Below are 9,444 nucleotides of genomic sequence, written 5' to 3'. Positions count from 1 at the left end.
CACTAGATTCTCCCATCTGGAATCAGTCTTTGAACAATGACGTAGCCTTTCAGGGGCTGAGAGTCCTAATCCCTCGTGGGCCCCTGACTCACAGTGTGACTTGGTAAAAGTCACTGTTTTAGTCTCAGACTACTACATCCTTTGTAGCTGGAGGATCTTTTTGAAGGTCCCTAAAAGAAGAGAATGATGGTTTTTTTGGGAGATTAGAATCAGGTGAGGGTGGAGCCTTTGGAGTGAAAAAGGCTGAAAGAGAGAGTGGCCAAGACAGAGAGAGTCAGAAATAAAGGAAGATAAAGGGATGGTCTGAGAGGGTCAGTTAGTCAATTGCATTTACTGTGTTCAGAGCACTGCACTAGGCACTTGGGAGAGTAAAGTATGATAGACACAGTCCCTGCCCATAACAAACTTACAGTCTAGAAGGGGAGACAGACATTAATATAAATAAATAAATGCTGTGGGGGTGAGAGTGGGGATGAATGAAGGGAGGAAGTCCGGGTGATGCAGAAGGGAGCTGAAGAAAAGGAAAAGAGGGCTTAGTCAGGGAAGCCCTCTTGGAGGAGATGTGCCTTCACTAAGGCTTTGAAGTGGGGGAAGAGTAATTGTCTGGCAAGAGAGATGGACTCAGAGAGAGGACTGTAGGGAAAAAGGTGATAGACAAACACGCATGTGCTCACACACATGCATGCACAAACGTACACACACACACACCCCTGCCCCCTCCAGCCCCCTCGAGCACTACTCCTCTGACCTTCTCTCTGTCCCCATGTAGTTCCAGCCCTGCTGGAAACATCTAGACAATAGCTGAGTAGCCAAGGTAACCACATCATCATCATCATTGATATTTATTGAGCGCTTACTATATTCAGAGCACCATATTAAATGATCAGGAGAGTACAATACAACAAAGCTGGAAGGCACATCCTCTGCCCACGACAAGTTTACCGCCTCATGGCCCTAATTAGCAGAATAGGAGTCTGCAGAACATCTTTTCCTCTTTCTTCACTTTCTCCATTAGCTGCTACATCCCTGGATGAAAGCAAGACTTTAAGCAGCTGCTTAATCTGGGACCATTGACCCCTTTGTAAGAAGACCGGTCCTTGTTGCACTTCACCTCAAGGAATGTTTAATCATTATGTTTAACATCCATGGCTGGGATTTTCAGCAAATCCCCCTTGGAAGGGATTTTAACAATTAGTTACTCTCTAAATCCACGCATCACTAATAAGCGTTCTGAATTTTGGGACGTATTCAAGATGAAAAGAGGGATTTTTTTATATGTGGCCCATAACCAACCTGGGTATCTATGGCATTTAGTTTCTTCAGGGATAAGCCAATTTGAAAAAGAGAGCTCATCAGAAACTAAAGACTATTTTTTTAACTGTTTTGGCAGGAGAGAGTTAAAACGGACAGGATCTCATTCCTGTCCTTCAAGTAAAGGGCTTGAGAAAAACCCTAAGGAAATCCCCATGTAAAGAGGACTCATTTCCCAGACCCCTGCAAGGCTTAAAGAACATACACAATATATACAGTTCATTTCCTCCAGGAGGGCTAGGAGCGGAAGCCTAGAAGATCCGCACAGACGAGGAAACTGGGAATTTCTGGCAAGCAGCAGCTATTTAGGGAGTGTCTAGGCTGATGGTATATTCTCCAGGGATCTCCCTCCCATTAAACATTGTCCTGACGGATGGGAAGTAGCAGTCCTGAGAAAATCTAGGCAAGAAAGCCCATTCCATGTAGAGTTTTCTAGAAAAGGACACCAACCTTGGATTGGGTATTGTTTGGTCATGGAAATGACTAGCTGTAAATACAATTTGTGAAAATACGTTCTAACGGGTGGGACTAGCAATTTGAGAAATTAATTTGCCCTCCTACACACACGTATCCAAGTGGCTACGCTGCGTACTCACTAATAAGAAAAGTCAGTCATCGTGTCCCTTCAGAGTGACTGGTTGCCTAGCCTAATGATCCTTTCATTCTCTGAGCCTTCCTTTTGTCTCTGAGCCGGCTCGTTATTGGATGGAGAGAGTCGGAGGGGGAATAATTACCATCTGGGAAGTCGAGATCTCTGGAGTTCTAATCCCAGCTTCGAACGGACTGTAAAATGCTGGGAGAGAAGGGTTAGTCCAGCCCAATTACTAGGTGAAGAGGTAATTCAAATTCATTAGGCGCTTGAGTGATTTCTGATCAAACAGAAGAGAATTGCGTGCATTGTGAAAAATCAAAGAATGCCAGAAAAAAGAAAACACGGAGGAGATAAAGAGATCAACGTTCACCTTCTCCTGGGAGGGAGAGAAAGGATATTAATAATTTGCTTGAGCTTTTGATTTTGGCGACTGTGTCTGAAATGAACAATCTGTTCACTGTTGGATAAGGATTTGCCAAATGGAGTTCACCAATCGACCCCAGATAAGCAACTCCACATGCCTCAAGGTTCTTTCTGCTGCTCGGGTGGGGGCTCTGAGTGGGGCCGACTCTGGATGTGAATTCCGATTCATTGAGCTGCGGGTAGTGTTTCGATAAGGAAGAAGATACTTCAGCTGAGCTAGGTATTGTGATTCCAGAGGCTCTGGAGAATTCAGGAGGCCTGCAGACGACCATCAACCCCGGTAAACAGGAACACTGATTTCTAGGGGTTGGGCTCCGGCCCGGTGCCAGAACCTCAGACAGGAAGGAAATGGAATTCATTCAGTCATTCAATTGTATTTATTCATCCATTCATTCATTCAATCGTATTTATTGAGCGCTTACTGCGTGCAGAGCACTGTACTAAGCACTTGGGAAGTACAAGTTGGCAACATTTAGAGACGGTCCCTACCCAACAATGGGTTCACAGTCTCGAAGCGGGAGACAGACAACACAACAAAACATGTGGACAGGTATCGGGTCATCAGAATAAATAAAAATAAAGCTGGATGCACATTATTAACAAAATAAATAGAATAGTAAATATGTACAAGGAATGAAAGAGAAGCTTTTGTGTGAGGATGGTCACTGTTAGGCTAGCATGCAGTGGAGATCTCTGTGAAGTGAACCTTCCCCTGGGTTCCAGGGTGAGTGGAGCAATCAATTATTCAATTGTGTTTATTGAGCGCCTACTGGGTACTGAGCACTGCACTAAATGTTTGAGAGAATACAATATAACAGAGTTGGTAAACACTTTCCCTGCCCACAGTGAGCTTACATCTTGAGGGCGGAAGCAATGCAGGCCAGCAGGCGATTAGGCTTTTCTGGCCAGGGGACATTGACTAGTTTGTGCTTGTTGGCTGGTGGCACTGGCATCATGGAAGCTGTTTCGGAGGCCTTGGATTATTGGAAGTATTACATTTTCAGGAATGCCCTCCCTCCACACATCTGCCAAGCTAGCTCTCTTCCTCCCTTCAAAGCCCTACTGAGAGCTCACCTCCTCCAAGAGGCCTTCCCAAACTGAGTCCCCTTTTTTCCTCTCCTCCTCCCCACCCCCACAGCCCTACCTACTTCCCCTCACCACAGCACCTGTATATATGTTTGTACAGATTTATTGCTCTATTTATTTTACTTGTACATATTTACTATTCTATTTATTTTGTTAACGATACGCAGTTAGCTTTAATTCTATTTATTCTGACGACTTGACACCTGTCTACATGTTTTATTTTGCTGTTTGTCTTCCCCTTCTAGACTGTGAGCCCATTGTTGGGTAGGGACCTTCTCTATATGTTGCCAACTTGTACTTCCCAAGCATTTAGTACAGTGCTCTGCAAACAGTAAGCACTCAATAAATACGATTGAATGAATGAATGAATGCTCACGTTGGCTTGAGCCCTCCTTTCCTCTTCTCCCTCTCCCTTCTGTGTTTCCCTGACTTGCTCCCTCCATTCATCCTCCATCCCAGCCCCCCAGTACTTATGTAATATCTGGAATTTATTTACTTATGATAATAATAACGATGGTATTTGTTAAGCGCTTACTATGTGCCAAGCACTGTTCTAAGCTCTGGGGTAGCTACAAGGTAATCATGTTGTCCCACGTGGGGCTCACGGTCTTAATCCCCATTTTACAGATGAGGTAACTGACTGTAACTGACCCCTTCTAGACTGTGAGCCCGCTGTTGGGTAGAGACCGGTAGGGACTGTCTCTATATGTTCTATATGGCTCTATATGACCGCCTCTGCCTTACCTCCTTCCCCTCCCCCCAGCACTTGTATATATTTGTACATATTTATTACTCTATTTATTTTACTTGTACATATTTACTACTCTTATTAATGATGTGCATATAGCTATAATTCTATTTATTCTGACGGTTTTGATACCCATCTGCATGTTTTGTTTTGTTGTCTGTCTCCCCTTTCTAGACTGTGAGCCCACTGTTGGGTAGGGGCCGTCTCTATATGTTGCCGACTTGTACTTCCCAAGTGCTTAGTCCAGTGCTCTGCACACAATAAGTGCTCAATAAATACGATTGAATGAATGAATCTGCAAAACTGAATGGTGCAATGATGTCTTCTGCTATTTTCAACCTCCCACCGCCAAACGTTCAGGGCTTGGGATCTTGGGGTCGGGGTTTATTCTTCAGTCAGAGTGCTGTACCAGTCCTGATGACCGTAACTTTCACCACACCATTGGTAAGTAGACTGGCAGTGCTTCAGCAGAGCACATCAGAAAGGCATCCAGAGAACCATTTCAATAAATTGATGTGTGGTCTTTATCGAGCAATACCTTTGTGCAGAGGCTTGTACTCTGAACTCTTCAAGAAAGAAGTGCTTTATCTCAATCCTTTAGCAATTCAGACCCTCTGCACTCTCTGGTTGGGCCCTCATAAAGACCTTTCAATCAATTAATCAATCAGTGTATCCAACAGTGGCATTTATTGAGTGTGTACTGTGTGCAGAGCACTGTACTAAGTACTTGGGAGAGTGTAATACAGTAAGTGTAATACCACAGATGTGATTCCACCCCTTAATAAACTTTCAGACTAGTTGGAGAGGTAGACATTGAATTACAGTTAGGGAAAGCAGCAGACAACGCTGTTCTATTGTACTTTCCCAAATGCTTAGTCCAGTGCTCTGCACACTTAATACAACCCAGCCTGTAAAACTCACTCCTTTAATAATAATAATAATAATAATGATGGCATTTATTAAGTGCTTACTATGTGCAAAGCACTGTTTTAAGCGCTGCCAACCTACTCACTGTACGTTGATTTTACCTATCTCGCCCCCGACTTCTAGCCCATATCCCACGCCCTGGAACACCCTCCCTTTTCCTATCTGACAGATATTTAATTACTCTCCCCGCCTTTAAAGTCAAGGAGCACCTCCTCCGTGAGGCCTTCCCTGACTAAGCCCTCATTTCTTCTTTTCCCACTACCTCTGCGTCACCCTGACTTGCTCCCTTTATTCACCGCCCCTCCCAAGCCCCCCAGCACTTAGGTACATATCTATAATGTATTTATGTTAATGTCTGCCTCCTCCTCTAGACTGTAAGCTTGTTGTGAGCAGGGAATGTATCTGTTATATTGACTGTACCTTCCCAAAGATTGACTGATTGAGAGCTCACTAAATACCACTGATCGATATGCGCTATGGGGTTCAGTATCAAAGTGCTTAAGGAGTACAGAGCCAAGTGGAAAGGTATGGCAGAAGGGAGGGTGAATAGCTAGTGGTCAGCCGCCCTTCTGGAAGCTTTTAGTGCTCATTCTGGCTGCTGGGATGTATTAGGTCTTTTCCCCCGGGGAGTTCGAGAGGCTAATTTGGAGAGGGGTGATTTGCAGGAAGATGGATGTGAAGGGCAACAGGGACACTGTTCTATGAGATCCAGAGGGCCCAAACCAGGAATCCATATGTTTCCATTTCCCTAACAGGCCGAGAGAATAAAAAACCCCAGTGCCTAGGGACACTCACCTGCAGAAGTGGCGGAGCAGAAGTAAATCCATAAACACATAGAAAGCAACTCCTGAACAATCCCATCTGCATCTGGAAGCAGCATGGCCTAGTGGGAAGCGCCCTGGACTGGAATTCAGAAGGCCTGGCTTTTAATCCCAGTTCTGCCACTTGCCTGCTGTGACTTCGGGCACAGCGATTCACTTCTCTAGGTTTCAAGTTCCTCATCAGCAAAATGGGGATTCAACGCCTGTTTTCCCTCCCCCTTAGATAGTGAGCCACTGTGGGACAGGGACGGTGTCCAACCTGATTGTCTTGTCTCTATCTCAGTGCTTAGTACAGTCTTGGCACATTGCAAGTGCTTAACAAATGCTACAATTATTATTATTAAGAAACCTTAAAAACGGAGAGAGAGGGGTACAATGTACAAGGCCTGGTGAAGAAATCCAGCTACAATGCCTGTTGCTAGCAACGTTGAACCCTGAAGAGGAGACGGCGGGTGTGTGGGAAGGGTTTTTTTTTTGTATATGTGTAATTTTATTTATTCATATTGGTGTCTGTTTACTTGTTGTCCTTCTCCCCCCCTCTAGACTGTGAGCTTGTTGTGGACAGGGATTGTCTCTATTACTGTATTGTGCTTTCCCAAGCCCTCGGTGCAGAGCTCTGAGCACAGTAAGAGCACAATAAATATGATTGAATGAATGAATGTAAGGGGGTTCCAGTCATTGCGTAGGGGGGATTTCAGTCATCCATTGCCCCCCAGAAAAATCAGCGGCTGGGGCCAGTCTCTTACCTCATTCCCCTTGGGGGATTTACACCTCTGACTGACTGATTGCATGAATCACCTTGGATTGATTGCTTCTAGAGCCATTCTCCTTTATAGCACATATGCTTTCTCATTTCAGCCCTCGACTCAATTCCACTCCGCAGAGCCTCTTTGGGACACTTTGCAAGAAAGATCCCGGGGAAGGTAATGTTTTGTTTGTTGTTATCTCTGGTACATTTCAAGAGTGATTTACTCTTAAACTGGGTGAGCAGGGAAATTCCATCATTGTCAGGTCAGCTGAATTCCCAACCTTCAGACTACTGCACATTTTCTCATTGGCTCTCATGTCTGCTTTCTGCCTCTCCCTGAAGACTCTACTCTGTCCTTTGCCCCCATTGCCTGGTTGGGTTTATTTTTCTCTCTCTGCTTCTATGTCTGACTTTTACTCTTGCTGTATCTCTCTCTCTCTCTCTCTCTCTCTCTCTCTCTCTCTCTCCATATATACACATCTATATCTGATTCTTCCTGTGTGATTGACTCTGCTGTCTGTCTGTTTCTCTGTTGATTTTTCTCTCTACTTGTCTGTAGTTCTCTTTCCTGTGCGTCTGCTTCCCTCTCTGTCTTTCTTTGCCACTGTCTGTCTATCTCTGGCTGCCTCTTTCATGTAAGCTCCTCCTCTAGACTGCTAGCTCCTTGTGGGAAGGGAACAAATCAATCAATCAATCATCAATTGTATTTATTGAGCGCTTACTGTGTGCAGAGCACTGTACTAAGCGCTTGGGAAGTACAAGTTGGCAACATATAGAGACAAATCTAACCAACTCCGATATATTGTCCTCTCCCAAGAGCTTAGTACAGTCAGTACTCTGCACACAGTAAGCACTCAATAAACAATGACTTTTAAGTTCCAATCAACCGTTCAATAATCATACAATATTGCACTTCCTCAAGCTTAGTACAGTGCTTTGCACAGAGTAAGCACTCCATTCATGCATTCATTCATTCAATGGTATTTATTAATTAATTCATTTAATCGTACTTATTGAGCAATTACTGTGTGCCGAGTGCTGTACTAAGCACTTGGAAAGTACAATTCAGCAATAAAGAGGGACAATCCCTGCCCACAGTGGGCTTACGTTATTGAGTGCTTACTATGTGCACTGTACTAAGTACTTGGGAGAGTACAATAGAATAATATTATAGAATAATTAGAAAAATAGATGTATTCCCTGCCCACAAGGAGCTTACAGTCTATAAATGCTATTGATTGAACAGAGGGGTGTGAATCCATATTTCAGCAACTGTTGTGTCGCTTGGGGCTCCTTGGATGGAAGCTTCATTCTCTCTGATCTTTCACCAGATTTTCATAAGCCTCCACATCACCCCAAAAGGGCAAGTGACTCCTCAGTGGACTCCTTATGGCTCCTGGCATCTCTAATACCCGGGAAGCACAGACCTGGGAGTTAGAAGCCCCGGTTCCACCACTTGCCAGCTGTGTGACCTTGGGCAAGTCAGTTCACTTCTCTGTGTCTCAGTTACCTCATCTGGAAAATGGGGACGGTGTCCTACCTGATTAGCTTCCATCTACCCCTGCACTTAGAATAAAAGTGCCTGGCACAGAGTAAGCACTTAACAAATACCCTATAAAAATATAAAAAAGATCGAGTTTATTGTCAGTGGACTCTTTCAAGGCTCTTGGTAGCGCTAATAATCTCCGTTTTGACTTCATCGTTCTCCTCCCGCCAACCACCAAACTCTCCCCCTTCTAGACTGTGAGCCCACTGTTGGGTAGGTACTGTCTCTATATGTTGCAAACTTGTACTTCCCAAGCACTTAGTACAGTGCTCTGCACACAGTAAGCGCTCAATAAATATGATTGAATGAATATTATGCACCATCATCAAATGGGTCAGTACATTGTCAGATCATCCGCGCTGACCCATTTGACTTGGAATTTGAAGGACGTGTTTGGTCAGAGACGAGGACAGGCCTCAGATGGAGCAGTAATAATAATAATAATAATGCTGGCATTTATTAAGCACTTACTATGTGCAAAGCACTGTTCTACGCACTGGGAAGGTTACAAGGTGATCAGGTTGTCCCACGGGGGGCTCACAGTCTTAATCCCCATTTTACCGATGAGGGAACTGGGGCCCAGAGAATCAATCAATCAATCAATCAATCAATCATATTTTTTGAGTGCTTACTGTGTGCAGAGCACTGTACTAAGTGCTTGGGAAGTACAAGTTGGCAACATATAGAGACAGTCCCTACCCAACAGTGGGCTCACAGTCTAGAAGGGGGAGACAGAGAACAAAACCAAACATATTAATGAAATAAAATAAATAGAATAGATGTGTACAAGTAAAATAAATAGAGTAATAAATATGTACAAACATATATACATATATACAGGTGCTGTGGGGAAGGGAAGGAGGTAAGACGGGGGAATGGAGAGGGGGACGAGGGGGAGAAGAAGGAAGGGGCTCAGTGTGGGAAGGCCTCCTGGAGGAGGTGAGCTCTCAGTAGGGCCTTGAAGGGAGGAAGAAAGCTAGCTTGGTGGATGTGGGGAGGGAGGGCATTCCAGGCCAGGGGAAGGATGTGGGCCGGGGGTCGACAGCGGGACAGGCGAGAACGAGGCATGGTGAGGAGATCAGCGGCAGAGGAGCGGAGGGTGCGGGCTGGGCTGGAGAAGGAGAGAAGGGAGGTGAGGTAGGAGGGGGCGAGGTGATGGACAGCCTTGAAGCCCAGGGTGAGGAGTTTCTGCCTGATGCGCAGATTGATTGGGAGCCACTGGAGATTTTTGAGGAGGGGAGT

The sequence above is a fragment of the Tachyglossus aculeatus genome, chromosome 7, assembly GCF_015852505.1.
Source record: "Tachyglossus aculeatus isolate mTacAcu1 chromosome 7, mTacAcu1.pri, whole genome shotgun sequence".
Lineage (NCBI taxonomy): Eukaryota > Metazoa > Chordata > Mammalia > Monotremata > Tachyglossidae > Tachyglossus > Tachyglossus aculeatus.
The sequence above is the reverse complement of the archived record's forward strand: the minus strand, read 5'-3'. Positions refer to the sequence as shown.